Source organism: Rousettus aegyptiacus, unplaced genomic scaffold (genome assembly GCF_014176215.1).
Source record: "Rousettus aegyptiacus isolate mRouAeg1 unplaced genomic scaffold, mRouAeg1.p scaffold_m13_p_13, whole genome shotgun sequence".
NCBI classification, from domain to species: domain Eukaryota; kingdom Metazoa; phylum Chordata; class Mammalia; order Chiroptera; family Pteropodidae; genus Rousettus; species Rousettus aegyptiacus.
In genome coordinates this window covers 18148978-18158895 of record NW_023416288.1, presented here as the reverse complement: position 1 = coordinate 18158895, position 9918 = coordinate 18148978, and the positions used below count along the sequence as shown (strand labels likewise).

Genomic DNA, 9918 nt, shown 5'->3' with positions numbered 1-9918 from the left:
GTCTACGGCCATGCCACTCTGAACGAGCCCAATCCTTTCTGATCCCAGAAGCTAAGCAGGGTCAGGCCTGGTTAGTACTTGGATAGGAGACCACCTAGGAAGACCGGGTGCTGTAGGTATAAAAAATAAAAGATTGTAAGCTGACAAGGTCCTTGCAATCTGTGAGGTCAACCAAGAGTTGCCTCGCCCCACTCCCTGCCCTCCTCCCAAATTATATATATAATATATATATAACTTTATATATATAAAGTTGAATATTAGAATGCTGTTATTCTATAAAAGTTTGTAGCATATATATATATAGCATATATATATAGCATATATATATATGCTACAACTTTATAGGCTACTGTAATTTTAATATACTTTCTTGAGTTCTTTGCATCTTCAAATGTCCTAGAAAAATAACCAGGAAGTTCTCATGTAATAAGGTTTAATTAAGTTAAATATGTGAGTAAGTGAAAAGGAAGAGAACTATATATATACATATGTGTGTGTATGTATATATAAAGAAGGAAACTGCAACTGCTTTTATATTTATATAGCCTTCGACCTAAATTATATTTAACTTTTTTGGAGGATGTAGGCATTTAAGGGCAGGTAGTAGAAAAAATTTATATGTTAAGTAGTTTGCTGTTTAATTGAGTTTATAAATGTTACTTTATTCAATATATAGTTTTCCTTTTGTTCCTAGTAATGGAATGATGTATGTTTTCAGAAGATTTAACTAATTTCTAATTAAACAATTCCTACTGGTACTAATTTATGTCAAGTAAACTCAAAATGGGTTATCTTTTCGTATAACCATGAGTACTCCTGACAATTTTTTGTTCTAATGCTTACTAGAGCTGTTATAAACATATTCCTCTCGGAGCTGACCATCTGGTATTTAAAACCCATTTCTTCCTTACCAGTGAGGAAAATTTTAGAAACTGTTACATCTTTGAAAAACATCTGTGTGGTGTCTGATGACCGCACATCCTCTCTACTTAGTTTTTCTATATTTTTGGAGATGTAAATTCCTACTAATAAAAGAACATGAGCATTATTCATGGAAAAAACATTTTAACTTTCACAAGTAAAACATTTTTGTTTAATTCATTCAGGAAAGAGATATTTGAAGACTATCAATATGGGACCATATGTTAAACGCCTGTGTTTTCTCTAGAGCCCTTTGGCACAGTAGTACATTCCAAGAGGTGATTGGTGAATAAATTAATGTTTCCTACTAGAGAACATTTTTTTTTTATCATCCCTCACTAAAATTTCAGTGCTGAGACCATAGAAACCCCTTAATAAAAATGTGTGGCTCAATTAATAACATACTAGGTTCAGTTGCTAGCTGAGCTTCTTTGAATACTGGAGGCACAATACTACAACCATTAGGTTAATTAGGGCCCCAAAATTGTTGCTAATTTAAAATTTTTCTTATGGTTTTCCCTTCTATAAAGCTGAGAGAAGATGCTCTACCTGCAGGGTCAAGAATGAATGCTACTTATAATCAGGCATAAGTGGAGATGAGTTGAGAAAAGCTGATTAATATTCTTCCTCTTCCATCACCTTTCAGACTTCAAAACATAGCAAGTTTATCAGCAGCTCTGACCCAAGTTGATCAGTAAGTAGGGCATTCCTTTCCAGAAAACTTAGCTTTTTTTTAAGAATTTTTTTTTTCTGTTTCTGTTTCTAAGTAATTAGACTTGACTCTGGTTCTGAGCCAAGAAGTCTGCATTTCACTCAAAGCCTTAGAACAATGTGTGTAATCCACTTAGTCAGCAATGTAAGTGGTGGCTTCTCATTTACCAGGGAGTTTCATTGGCACACAGATCAAGGACTTATTCAGGTCAGAGAGTGGGGCATTATATTACTGGTGTAGGCAATTAGGCACATCAAGTCAGCCTAGCATTCCTGGGTTGTCCACATTTTGCTACCATCAATGATATAGTATAGAAGCTATATAAACATATAAGTAAAGATAGAAATTTAGTTTTGTATCTCAGAATAGACAGTCCATTCTCATTTATGAAAGGCAAGTAATAAACATTAGCAACTTAGAAACTCAGCTCTCTAAGTCTACCATGATTTTCAGAGCTAAAAATTTCTGGCCTGTTCACAGAATTATAGAATTTTGGATTGAAAATGAGACACTAATTCCAACATATTGTTTCATAAATGCAAAGTTCTGATTTACTTATTTCCAGAGATAAAATTGAGAGATAACCGAGGATTAATGAAGTAAAAAAGGCATATGTAGGGAGAGAAACAAAATAAGATTTGTCTTTCTGTCTGGCTGTCTTTATTTCTCATCAACGTTCTAATCATTACTTTTAGCTGAGGAAATAGCAAAAGAAGGCTGGTATGGGGCGAACAGATAAAAAAAAAAGATAAAAACATTTAAATCCCCACATCACAGGAAGACCACTGGGATCCATTGCCAACTATATAACCAACAAGTCTAAGATGTTCTAGGCCTTGGATGTATAGGAAGAAGTAAAAGAACAGGAAATCTCCAGGTGGCAGAATCGATTGAACAAACTACCTAGAATGCAGCACAGAGAGACAGAGTAGAAAACTGAAAGTGAAATTAAGATATGTCAAATGAGAACTTCAACGTATATCTCATTTTCCCAAAGGAAAAATAGAGAAAATGGAGATGAGGCAAATATTGAAGAGATAATGGATGAAAAGTATCCAGAATTCAAGAAACACATAAGTTCTTAGACTGATAAGCCACACTACGATGCAAGAAGTTATAAAGAAGAAAAGAAAAAACAAAGCCCCACAATTAAGACACAACTGTGCCTTACAAAAACATCAAAGATAGAGAAAGTCTTTAAAGTATTTCTTGAGTATAGGAAAATTGAATGTAGGAGGAAGAAGAAGAGCAACAATTTAAAGAAAAAAAATCTTAATGTATCTGTCCATATTCTTGCAAATGTGAACTGTTACTTACTTATTTTCAGGGCTTACAGTCCAAGAAAAATGGGAGGGTATTGGCTTATGAAATAAAACTGCTCCAGTCTATGGAACTCCATAATGAATTCTAAAGTAGCACTCATCATACACATAGGTGAGGACTAATGGGAACAGGGGTCAGAGAGGAACTGAGCTAAAATTTATGTCCCAAACTCGTGTAATTATGTTACACCTGCTATTACACAAGGAGATAGTATGACCTCAAGCACACTTCTTTATTTCAAAGCCCACCAGTTCAAGGAATAAAATCTTTAAAAACTGTAATTAACATAGTCAAAAAGTCAAATCTAGAAAAACACATAGGATTATTGTAGTTTAAGATGTGTTTTACTCACTCGTGACATTTGAACCTGCACCAGTTTCACTGATGCCCTGACAAGCGAACTCTCCAGCAACAGATGGAATGCGACACAGCTGTGTAAGCTTCTCATTCCCATGCCTGAAGTTGAGGGGTCAAAGGAACACAAGATTAAAAGTGGACAGAATTATTGGCAAAGTAAATGATCACTTCCATGAGAATCAGCTGTTTGTTATGTGCCCTGCTCTATTCCCAGTGCCCCAGTGACGGATAAATATTTACTGAGTGAATAAATGAAGTAATCTGAAACACAAAGGAAAATATAACTTCAATAGGCATTTAAAGTCACTCTGAAATACATCATACTATGTCAATTTAAAATTTGAAAATAACAGAATTTATGTACTGAATCTCTGTGCCATTATATTTAAAAGAAGACATGGTTATAAAAATTAAGAGATAATATTATACTGAGGTTTACTAATTTATGACATGACACTTAAGGGAAAGTATCACTATTTTCTGGCAATAAAAGCATATTTTTAAATAAAAATATTTATAAAGCATCTTTCAGTTGGTTGTATGCCCTTGCCTTTGTATTATAAAGTAGCACAGCTAGGCTTGGGTGGTGGACATTGGTTATTTTTACATATCCAGTGCCCAGGCAACTCAACCTATCTGGGGGCAGTCTCTGATAGTATGAGTGTTGCTTCCCACCTCAGAAGCCAAAGGAGTTGGAGGCACTCATTTTCTGCCCTCCCAGTAGCCACTTGGAGGCTCCGAATTCAGGCGTGACCAATTGTGTATTTCCAACCAAGACTTCAAAAGATGCAGGGAGCTGAGAAAATATCATGGAAGAAACCGCAGCGCTAACTGTCCAACAAAGATAGATGTGGAGTCCAATGGCAGCAGCCTTAAGTGTCCCAAGTTGAATAGTCTGGCAGTGACAATAAAGCAATAGCGTTGGTGTCCACTAGGGGCAATGCTAGTGGCAACCAACCCGGAGTGCTCATGAGTCATAACTGGCTGTGCTTCTTGCTTTCTGGCCAACCTTCATTTGCCCAAACCCATTTTCTGTTCTTGATCTCCCTCACTTCCAGAATGATTATGTGAACAACCTTCAAACGGATTCATTTTCTGCAAGCGAGCCAATTTTCTTAGCATAAAACTCTGATCGATATACCTTGCCATTTGTGTTACAAATTCATATATTAAGATAATTTTAATATTTCTAAGAGAAAACACACAAAACAGGCATGTAGTATTTTACCTTACTTATTTGTCACTTTAACTTGGTGGAAAAAAAAAGGTTTGTGAATTTTGGGGTGAATTAATTAATTTGTTAAGAATTTCTAACTTGCGGTGGTGCCATGCAGACAGCGATGCAGACCATAACAGAAACAGATGACTTTATTTTCAGCTCAAAAACTGACTATGCTGGATCATATGCTTTGTCTTTCAGATAATGCATCCTTATTACAAAGATATGTTTCATTTTTAAGTAAGTAACTTACCTCTTGGGAATATGATGTTGATGATGTTTTTAATATACACTGAGGCTGCTTTCCTGAGAGTAGTAAGTAGCAACTGATTAAGGATATGCTGATGCTAATTCATCATTTGACCATCCTTCTGGGTCATACATAAATATAAAACAGACTAACTTGTATATGTTAAAGTAATCGAAAAGGTTTCATCACATCATCATAGTTCTAGAAGAAGAAAACTGGATGCTATTCCAAATGGTCTCTCATTCCCGAGGGAGAAGGAAAAAAAACACATATAGGCATATATTCTATCATATAAAATATTCTGATTCCACATATACTCATGATTGCACTTAAATTTCCTTTCGCTAATTCAAGGATATCTTCATGTCAAAATAAATTTAAACTTTAATAGTGAAAAAAAAAGAGAGTAAAGTTTCCCAATCTTAAATGAAAGGAAGATACAATAAAATAAATGTTTATGGTCCAAAGGGCCAAAATGTAAAAATGTAAAAATATTGATCATGATTCCTATGGCAACACTGGGATTTTTGTCACAAAGAAGACTTGTTTCACACACTATTAGGTCCAATAGTCTTAATAGTCTTTTAGAAGCCTGGATATTATAAAACGGTCACTTTACTTCTGTTTTTTTTTTTTTTTTTTAAGAAAAAATGCCTTTTTGTAAGAAGATTGTCAGTTCACCTTTATGAATTTGTGATTCTAGGTACTAACTGAGAAAGAAAATGTTGTTTCTTTAATTAAAGAATTATTTGTTTATTGACTCTACTACTCAATCTGAAAAAAAAATGGGCTCTCTCCTTTGACTTAACCGTAACTGCCATTCATCAGTTATTAAACTTCTGCATGATTCCTATCCATGCAACTGCCTTTATCTACTTATTTAGAACTATTTTGTTACATAGCTATAACTATTTTGCAATCACCATTTAAATAATAACTGTCACGTTAAAATAACTGGTAAAGTTCTGTTTAGGAGAGAAGGGAAATATAGCTTTTAGCACAATGTTTTAATTGGCTGAATGAATGTTTTCAAGTTCAGTAGTAACCAGTGAAGCTTATTATCTGGATAAATTGCTTCTTAAAATTTGAGGACTGTAAAATACATGGGAGATTAATATAACTTCTTAACTCATGTAATAAATACATTTAATAAGTATATCAACATTTAAAAATTCTTAGGCCTAAAACCACATAAACTGAATAAAAGATGTGTCATTAAGAAAATTTAAAGCCATAATAAATTTATATTCCACAAGAATTAAATTAAGTAGTTTTAAATTATTGTTTCTGACATCTACCTTCTATTATCACAAGAAACGGTAAAATAATATATATATTTTAAAGCTATTGGTTGCGATAGAGATTTTAGAAGCAATGTAATCCAACCCACCACTTAAAAAATGGTAAAATGATGTCATCGTTATATAGTTTGAACTGCCTAAGAATAGAGAGGTAGGTGGAGGTAATGTTGAAACTGGTTACTTTTTAATCAAGTGCTTTTGTCCACATCGCTACCTAGACTTCACCTCGACCATGTTTACTTCTCAATCATTTGTGTCATGTCATGTAAACATTACTCAGAGGAAATATATTGAAGCACAAATTTGTTCATTTGTTTTAAAGTCTCTAAATATATACATCGGGCAAGAAAGGCTTGGTTTTGCTACTGTAACAAAGCACAGAAAATTCTCAGTGGTTTAATAGGCCAAAGTATATTTCTTACACTTGGGGCCCATCCATTACAGGTTGACTAAATAGCCCTGCTCTGTGGTATCTTTGATGCTCACGTTGAGGAAGGTTCCATTTCAATGCTTCATAATCACTGGAAGGAAAAAAAATGAATGCTGCAAATAGTACTTTATGCTTTTGTCCAGAAGTGACATGTGACATTCTGTTCATATTTCACTGCCAAAGTCTATTTTATGGCCACCCAAACTTAAAAAGTCAGGAAGGGAAATCTATCATGTGCCTAGAAGGAAAGAGAAATATTTTTGATGGACAAGGATTAATAACTACATTTTATGTGTATAAAACAGTTATTCCTTTGGGCTTTGCAGGAAAAATATTCACTTCATTATACATTCGCTGAATAATGAATATTCATATATCTGTGAAAATGCTACCAGAAGACAAAAGGCTAATGAAATTTGATATCTGATTAAACATATTTGCTTCATGAAATATATTATATTACTAAACAGATTTTTAAAAGGAAAACACTTAATACAAAAAACTAGAATTTAAAGCCAGATTTTCAAAACCCTTTGTGATTTGAAGATTTAATTTCTTCAAAAGTATACTTGTTTATTAGATAATAGTACTTTTTCCTTCAATTCTGTTTTACCCAATTTAGTAATGAAGTCAGTGCAGAAAATTATGCTATAGATATTTTTTCTATTTTATTGAAAAATAACTAGAGTTTGGCAGAAGTAACTAGGAAAAGATTGAATGAAATACTCTAAGTGCAGAGAAGGTATAAACATCTAAATAGGAATACTAAAATTGTCACTAAAAACACTAAATGTTTTTTTTTTTTTTGGTGGGGGGAGCGGATGTTAGAAGCCAAATATATTATGCCTTCACTGTGTAGAATGTATGTGTTATGTTAGCTCATTTAAAAAAAAATTTTTTTTCAGGTGCTGTGCAGCTTCTTCAAGGGTAATATAGAAGAACAATCTTCTACACAAAGATGAATGATATGACAATTTAAAGAAACTGATTTACTTAGTGATTTTAAAAAGCCAACTAACTGAAGCTTTGATAGTGCAGGAAAAACTGTGAGTCAAAAACTCATAGGTTTAAATTTTAGCTTTTCCATTTTTAACTTGTGGCAAGTCATGTAATCTCTGTGGCTCTATTTCCTTTTTTGTGAATGGCGGATACTTCTATCTGTGTCACAGGACTGTTGAGGGGATTATTCATTTACTCATTAAATGAAATATTTAATTAACCTCTTCCCATGCCGTGCTCTTTACTCGGCACTAGGGACACAGTGATACATAAAGCAAGGAAGAAAGTAGCTAAGTCTATAGATAAATAAAAGAAGTATATTACGATAAAAAAAAATAAATAAGTAGGGTAATTGGAGTGAGAGTTAATGGGAAGACCACAGTCAGACAGGACGGTCTGAGGAGCTGAGAATGGGAGAATGGAAACAAGACAGAGAATCAAAGAGCTTGGGGGAAAGGCCAGCTGGGCAGAGGAAGCATCGAGTGCAATGGTATGGAGGCCGACCCAACGAGATGGCACATAAGAAACGGCTCCAGAACATCCAGCAGTTCTCCCTCACCACTCTCTTACCCACTCCCACCGACTTACCCTCAGGTAGTCATCCTTCTTTGCAGGCAAACATTTCACTGGACATGTGGTAACAGTTTAGGTGTATTTCAATGGAATAAAATCCAGTGAGTAAAATAGCAACCAATAAAAGCCTTTGGGGAAATTCATTATTAGGGTTAATATGATCATTTAAGCCTAATTGCCTGAGACATTTTCAAAGAGAAGAAAAAAAAAATCCTGTTGAATCTGGTTACCCAAGAATGTGTAATCTTGGAATAGGTCATCAATCCTAAAACATTCAAATAAAAACAATTCTTATATTTGCCTTTCTACAATGTAATTAATTGTTAACCGTACTGTATTAACTTTTCACCAACGTAAATAATTTAACGATACATTTCTTTTGGTCAAGATAATATCCAAGTTCAGTGACTTGATCTTACAGAGTGGTAAATTATCCAGGCTGAGCTGAACAAATATCTTACTTATAAAAGTTTTCATCTTGATGCCCTTGAGGTGTTTGTACACTTTCTGTGTCTCATTAACTTTACTGAAAATTCCTCTGAGGAAAACAAACGATCACAGACCATCCAAATAAAACCATCTTTAAAAGACGCAACAACTGAGCTCCACCACTGGGCTCCCTGTAACACTTTGATCAAGTACTCCTGTCAAGCACCAGGTAATAGGCTTGTTAGAGAGAAAACCACAGGCCCAGAATGCATCATTTGTGCTACAGCCCATGATACGAAACCTAAATTTAATACCTGACCTAATTGCTGTGTCAACCTTTCCCAGAAACACAGTCTTAATCAACTAGTCTGGAATTCTCTGGTCAACACAATGAGGTAATCTGTCACATGGGCCCTCTCCATCCTGCATCCCATAGGAAGAAGAGGCATCTGCATGATAAAAACACTTGCCATTCCCTTCCCCCAAAACTAGATGCCCTGGTCTAAAAATAATCCTTTCTTTTCTTTAGTTAGCAGCAATCTTGCCCCTCCTAGCGCCCGCTAATCACTAGATAGGATGTCCCTTGAGTCATGATTCACTTAATAAAGCCAATTAGATCTTCGCATTTATTCAGCTGAGTTTTATTTTTTAATGGCCTCTTGACTCAACATACATAAAATTCATAGTTATGAAGACAAACAGGTATTGAAGACAAGAAATATTCCAAGTATGATCTTAGTTTATATATTACAGCAGATTATAAGTCACTGTAAAGGAGAATTGTTTCATCATCTTTAAACTGAAAGCTCTGCGAACAGTGAACAAATCAGTATCCCATGTTATGATCCTTTGACATAGATGGTCTATAGGAAACCAGACTGAAGTATCCAAATGTTCATCTTCAAGTGATCAAGATGAGACAAAATAGAAAATAAACAAAACACTAGTGTTAAATCGATGTCTAGTCTTAAAATTTCAATCAAATTAATTTTTTTGTTTTAGAGTTACCCAGAAAACTATTGTTTAGACACCCTGCCTACATTCAGCTTGACTAATAAATAAATAAAGCTGATAGCATTAAAGCATTTATTTTAAATTTTTTAAATTGTCATTACATGGCTTAATATGAATATCATGTATATGTATGTATGTAGATCATAAGTAGATACCTTTTAAATGTATTCTGTTTGGTAAAACTCTCAAAATAATCTTGTCATATCTTCTTTGTTCTACTTTTGAAAGTAAAAACTTAACATTCTTTTTTTAAAAGTGAAAAATGGTTCTGGATGTAAGGGGGATGGGGGAAGAGCAAGGGTGAAAGAACGATTTGGGTTTTCTATCTCATAAGCCTTCCGTTATATCCACTGATTATCTAATCAGTTTTTCTGCAACTCTCCTGAAATT

The 9918-nt window shown here is 34.1% G+C and overlaps 1 pseudogene; it reads left to right on the top strand.

Moving 5' to 3' along the window:
* On the top strand, positions 1–119 carry LOC118611268 (annotated as a pseudogene).
* Positions 120–9918: the final 9799 nt, after the last annotated feature.